At 40.3% G+C, this 5831-nt stretch overlaps 1 long non-coding RNA gene across 3 annotated transcripts; it reads left to right on the plus strand.

The window, feature by feature from the left end:
- The first annotated feature begins 283 nt into the window (after positions 1–283).
- LOC143420760 (uncharacterized) lies at positions 284–5383 on the plus strand. Of its 3 annotated transcripts, XR_013100479.1 has the most exons (8): positions 284–430; positions 724–802; positions 2650–2831; positions 2930–3422; positions 3904–4063; positions 4315–4423; positions 4529–4644; positions 4787–5383. It is a non-coding gene; the product is annotated as an uncharacterized LOC143420760 (long non-coding RNA). The 3 variants fall into 3 exon arrangements; XR_013100477.1 differs by having other exon boundaries at positions 284–802; XR_013100478.1 differs by having other exon boundaries at positions 284–802; positions 2655–2831.
- The last annotated feature ends 448 nt before the right edge of the window (positions 5384–5831 follow it).

A 5831-nucleotide genomic window follows, 5' to 3' on the forward strand; every position in this document is an offset into this window, starting at 1 on the left:
TCTATTCTCTGCTGACTTGGTACTATAGTACACCCGGTGGCGTGTCTAGAAAATTTTTGTTGAGGGGGCCAGGTAGGGGCACAGATTTGGAGAAGGGTGGCAGATGTAATTGGCAGATAATGTTAAAAACAATTCTACCAACCGTTAACCATAATTCAATAACCCTGTAAACCTAATAACCGAATGCGCTTTTAACTCTTATTAGAATGAGATTTTAACCACTATGGTGCAAAGTTTTTAGATACTGCGTTGATAAAGTACAAGAGATACAATCAGTCAACACGTTCTCACTCCCAACTCGTCAAACGTGTGACGCATGGTCAGGCTCCCTCTGCTGCACTTATGGACGCGCAGGGTACCCCTCTCGCGTCGGGAATTGACGTGAAGGGTCCTCCGATTGAAGAGATTGCCGCGGAAGTGCCTTTTGTCGGTATATTTAGACATTTTCCAAATCACATTGTAGTGACGTATACAGAACACAATAAATTATATAATGTAAACAACTACCTGAAAAACAGGTAGAACAATACTTTTGTATGGTTTATTGCATTTACGGAGGGAGTGATGTATGCTGGGTAATGGCACAGCTAGCTACTGGGTGACTTTATTCACCCGCTTCGGCTGTTATCAGTCCATACAATGGGCGTTATTAGCACAAACCAGTCCCATAGATATGGAACATCTCCTGCTAGATTGTTCAGAAGGTTGTTCTCATCCATCCAGATGGAGGATCACTAACAGGAGCGTGGAAGACTCCAGAATCCACTCTGGCTGGAATCCGGTGGATATGCAGTGTTTACAGGTAAGACCATTTAAACGGACAGCATTTATAGAATGACTATTAAAAGTCAGCGAGTGTCAGTAATGTTAATGTGGTTATCTTAGTAATACACCGAGTGCTAATATAAGAGCTTTAAGATGCATTTGTAGATGTTATTACGTGTTTTACCGTCTTTATGGTGCTAGCTTAAAGTTACGGTGTAAACGTTAGCTTATATTGGAGTAAAGCTGTTACTGGTTAAACGATGTTAGCACAGAAATATTAGCTTCTGTCATGACTGATGAAGTTACTGGTTAATAAAGTTTCCAGTAAAGTGTTTAATCGCAGCCACAGACTGACAGCAAATATCTCGATTAGCTTCAGTGCATCTGTAATAAATATGTGCAAGTTTCAGTGCTTCGTTTAAACTGTATGATACTTATACTGACCCAGGGTCAGTGTAAAATACAATCCTAGCTGTGTGAACAAAGCCTGGCTCCTTTAATCCTGCATGACAAACCTCAGGATGCAGGTTATTATTACTCTTTCCTGCTGGCACACCTGTCACACCTGAGAGTCAGCTAGAAACGTACAGTGACGTGGACATCATGCAAAGACTGCCAGACTCTGTAATACTGCAAATGATCAGTGACTCAGGTTAACACTAAACTTTAAACAGTACCTCTGTGTCTCTGTGTGCTGAACATCTAGGATTGAGTCAGGCTGCATCAGCTGAAGCTGTTATTTGTATGTATCAGTATTTTTTATTCAGGTGTGGGGAAAATACGTAAGACTGCAGTGAAGCGATGCACCAGATTAATCCCTGGCCAAAGGTATCGTACTCAAATCAGACTACTGATCCAGCCACATCAGCCTTTTGTGAGGTCTGTTTAAAGTAGACTAAAAGTCAACTGCAGGTTCCTGAGAGGTGGACTGTGAGCACAGAAACACATGTTCATACATACAGCTGCAGCAAACTTACATTAATTTTAAATAGATTTGTTACTCTGATGTCTGTCTCTGTGTTAGTCCTCTGACAGACTGGTGACCTGTCCAGGTGTGCTCTACCTATGACTACTGGGACAGGCTCTAGCCTCTGTAATAGAAATGTTCTGTTATTCTCATTTAAAGTATTTAAGTGCTTATGCATGTGCTTAGTTGTGACACTGTTACTGTTCAGTGAAAGTTTCTAAAACTAGATGAACTTACTTCAGCGTCAGCAGTTTGAGAAAACAACTCCCTTTACAGGTGCTGATAAGGCCAAGGGCACAAAACAGCTTAACCATTGATACGTTAGGTTTCATAGCGAGACACGTGAAGTGTGGTGTGATCAGTTTAACTTCCTCTTCCTTGGAATGCATAAAGGAGGAGGAGCACGACCTCTGTGGCAGCGCTGACATGACTGAACTGTGATGTTTGATGTGTGTTGGCGCAGTAATAAATAGCTTGATCACAGCTCTTTCTGTGTTGCAGACTTTATTTTAAAAATTCCACGACACCACCCCCCCCCCCCCCCCCCCCCCCCCCCCCCCCCCACTGTGAACCTGAATTGAATATTCAGAAGACATTTGTTTAAATAGTTCTACAAATCTGAGCTGTTGGTGTGTCCTTGGATTGTGTGGTAATAATATTAGAGCTAGTAATCTTTCTTACTGAATCTCTACTATGAGTCATGTTACCTGAGATTAATTCTATGTTTACCTGTCAGCCTGGACGAATGTGCTGTGTGAAGGAAATTAAATTAAATCAGATCTGAACTGCGTACATTTAAGGAACCTGTTCATATTTAATATGAACCAGTGATTTTTTTTGATTGCTGATTCCAAGAGAGTCTTTGTGGAAATCCTGTTTGGTTTTTTGTTATTTTAATTCTCTTCTCTGTTTTCCAGAACAGTTCTCCACAGTCGCTGTCCACATGGGTCAGTGGGACCAAGAAGCACTCTGCTAATGTGTGGACTCTGACCAGCATCATCCAGCAAGACCCAGACAGCGTTTTCTATCTCCCAGCTGGAGTTTTTTGTTTGTCAGTGACTGGAGAGTCAGATTTTTGTTGAGCTTCACACTTGCAGAGGTAAGTCAGTTTGCAGAGATCCCTCCCACCCTGGCTTTTATGTGCTAGATTTCTTATCTGAAACAGTAATATTTCAGTGACTGCTGCTTATACCACAGGTTAATACACTCTACTGATCCCTGATAGGAGAATCATCAATTTTGGCAACAAAGAAGCCTGGTGGATGTTTGTTTACAGTCTGATGGTGGGACATCATGCTCTGCATCTTCAAAGTTTGCCTCCTCATTATTATTCATACCCAGTAATGTGAAGTATGCTCATATCTACTATAACTGAACCAACCTGGTGCTCTTCATTTATGGAGGCTGTTGAGTCTGAATGTTGGATGTTGTGTATCTCGTGTTCTCTGGGCTTTGTTGTCCTCAGTCTTTTTGCAGGATCAGAAAACAAAACCAGGAGGCGCGTAAATGTTTCTTCTCCATGATGTTTCTTCAAATGTTTCTTCTGGATGATGATATGACCGTGACACGGGATGCCACCTTTGGTCTTGTGATGAAGCAAAGCTCAGGAAGAAGTGTGATTAAATGGTACCCACATGTGTGCTGCTGAGAAGGATGTACAGGGGCACCTGCAGCCAAATCCAAGCCTCAGGTTAGTTGTAGTTGCAGAACGCTACAGGACTGAGACAGCTGAGGCATCAAATGTTTGATTAAACGGATGAAAAAGAGAAGTTTTTTCCCTATAATTATCACTTCTTAAAATCTGTAGCAACTTCAAGTCTGTCAGCATGCTGAGCATGCTCAGAATGTGACAATATATTTTTGTTCAATATTTAATTTCTTTCAGTTGCAATTGTTAAATGAAAAAAAAAAATTCTTATAATTTAGCAAACTAATTTATCAAAAAAAATATATATACATATATCTGTAGTAGTTTTAATGAATTAATTTGACACCTGTATTGAAAATACCATATTGTATTCATACAGAATCAGTATGGTATCATTGTTTGTCTGTTCACTGATTGCTGAAACTAAGAGCTACTTTGATCTGTTTAGATCTAAAGTATCCAAAGTTGAGCTCTGATGTTTCTTCACCCCTGTGTGTGATATGTGATTCCTACATGCTGGCAGAGCAGAGCAGCAGTTTGTGCTCACAGATGGTGACGGTGTGGAGAGACGGTGGTGTTTCCTCAGAAGAACCAGCAGAGTCACAACAGACACCAGTCCATCACCACCTTGACTTGCTGACTGATGCTCGTCTGCACTGCACAGAGGAAATCAACTAACCGAGGTTTGTCCAGTGACGTGTTATGAATGTATATTTGTTTTATGCTTACAGTTATGTTTTTCTTGACAGAGGCTCTGCAGAGGTTAGACAAAGCAGAGAAAACATGTGCTTTACATTTTACTGTGATTTATTGAGATATTTGTTGCCTGATGTTCAGCAGGAATGGAGAAATAGAATCAAAGGAAGATGTTTTTGCTGTTTTTGTAATGATGTAAGTAAATCTTCAATATTATTTATTTGCTTGGTTATATTAGGAGTGTTTCTGAGTGAGGGGGAGAGGAGTCGTCATCCAGGTAAAGTGACGTAGATCAGTGGATACACTTGTCTCCCCTTTAAAGGAGACGATCCAAGTCATCCTTAAATGTTAGTGCTTTCAAATACACAAACATTTTTAAAGGACAAAAATGAACATCCAACTTTGACTGTAACACAAAATAAATCTTTGCATGTGTGTTTTCAAACTCTCAGATGGGCAGCATATCAGTCTTGGACTGTCTAACCTGCAGCACTGAATGACCACCACACATGAGCATGTTCCTGCAACATTCAGCATCTGATCCTTCATCTGTGTGCTTCTGCTTTTGGTAAGTAGAGTTACCCAACTCCAGTACCTCTAAACACATGCCATCCATTTCTAACGGCCTGGTTACTTCCTGTCAGTTACTTTAGAAACCATGTGGTCACCTGACCTAACACTGTTTCTTCTTCTTCCCCTTAATGTTCAAGTGTCACATGTCAAACAGCTGGAGAGGAAACTACACCAGCGTACTGAGATGTTTCACCAACACGTGCCAGATGCTGTTCCTTCATGGTGACATCACCAGAGACAGCCCCGCCCACCTCAGGACCTCGCCATTGATCATGATGATTATAATGATGACAGCGAGCGGAACTAAGACTGTAAAAATCCACGACCAGAATTTTTCTTTCTAATAATTAATGAATACTGAGAGCCTCTTTCTCTGTTTTGTCTGTTTTGGGTTTTTACCTCATTTGTTACTAACAAAGTTCACAAACTCACACAGTTTACATTCTGTATGTTTCCATCTTTACCAGCCACACTCTAACTGCATTTAAGAAAATAATCCTTAAAAATCGTCGTTTTTCTCTTTTGTAATTGATGATAATTCAGTGAATATACTGCGCTGCTTCCTTTTATTGCGTCACACATTGCTTTAAGTTTTTCAGTGTCCAGTTATTTTTTACTGCTGTTTGAATTCTCTGTATGTTTGACCCTGTAGACTGTTTGATGGACTGCTTGTCTTCCTGTTTGTAACCGCCGCCTGTTTTTTAATAAAGATTTGGATTTCTGACTTTAACACAGCCTCTGCGTGTCCTCCCTTTGTGTCCTCTTCCTCTGTCAATGTGTTGCATGTGTCACAGATTCATTTTATTAACAGCTTTCCCACAGTGAGTTGCATCAGCATTCATTCACAGCACATTTCAGAAGGATTCAGATTAATACAGAGATCTTACAGTCAGAATGATCCTGACAGAGTGCCACTGTAAATGATCTTTCATCAGGTCAATTTTAAAGTTCAGTATTTCAAAGCAGGAGTTATGAAGAATCATGCTGGCATTAGGACTAATAATATGTACTTACAAAGTCAAAGTTTTTTAATTATGCTAGAATATTGGAAGACAATCAACTTTGTGTTTTCGGCATATTAATTATTCTGAAATAGAGACGTGACCCTAACTGTACAGAAGCACTAAACAACTGACAATCTAACAGACATCATTGGCCTGAGCTGTCATGCACAGTGAGTCT

The sequence above is a fragment of the Maylandia zebra genome, linkage group LG10 (genome assembly GCF_041146795.1).
Source record: "Maylandia zebra isolate NMK-2024a linkage group LG10, Mzebra_GT3a, whole genome shotgun sequence".
Taxonomy (NCBI): Eukaryota; Metazoa; Chordata; class Actinopteri; order Cichliformes; family Cichlidae; genus Maylandia; species Maylandia zebra.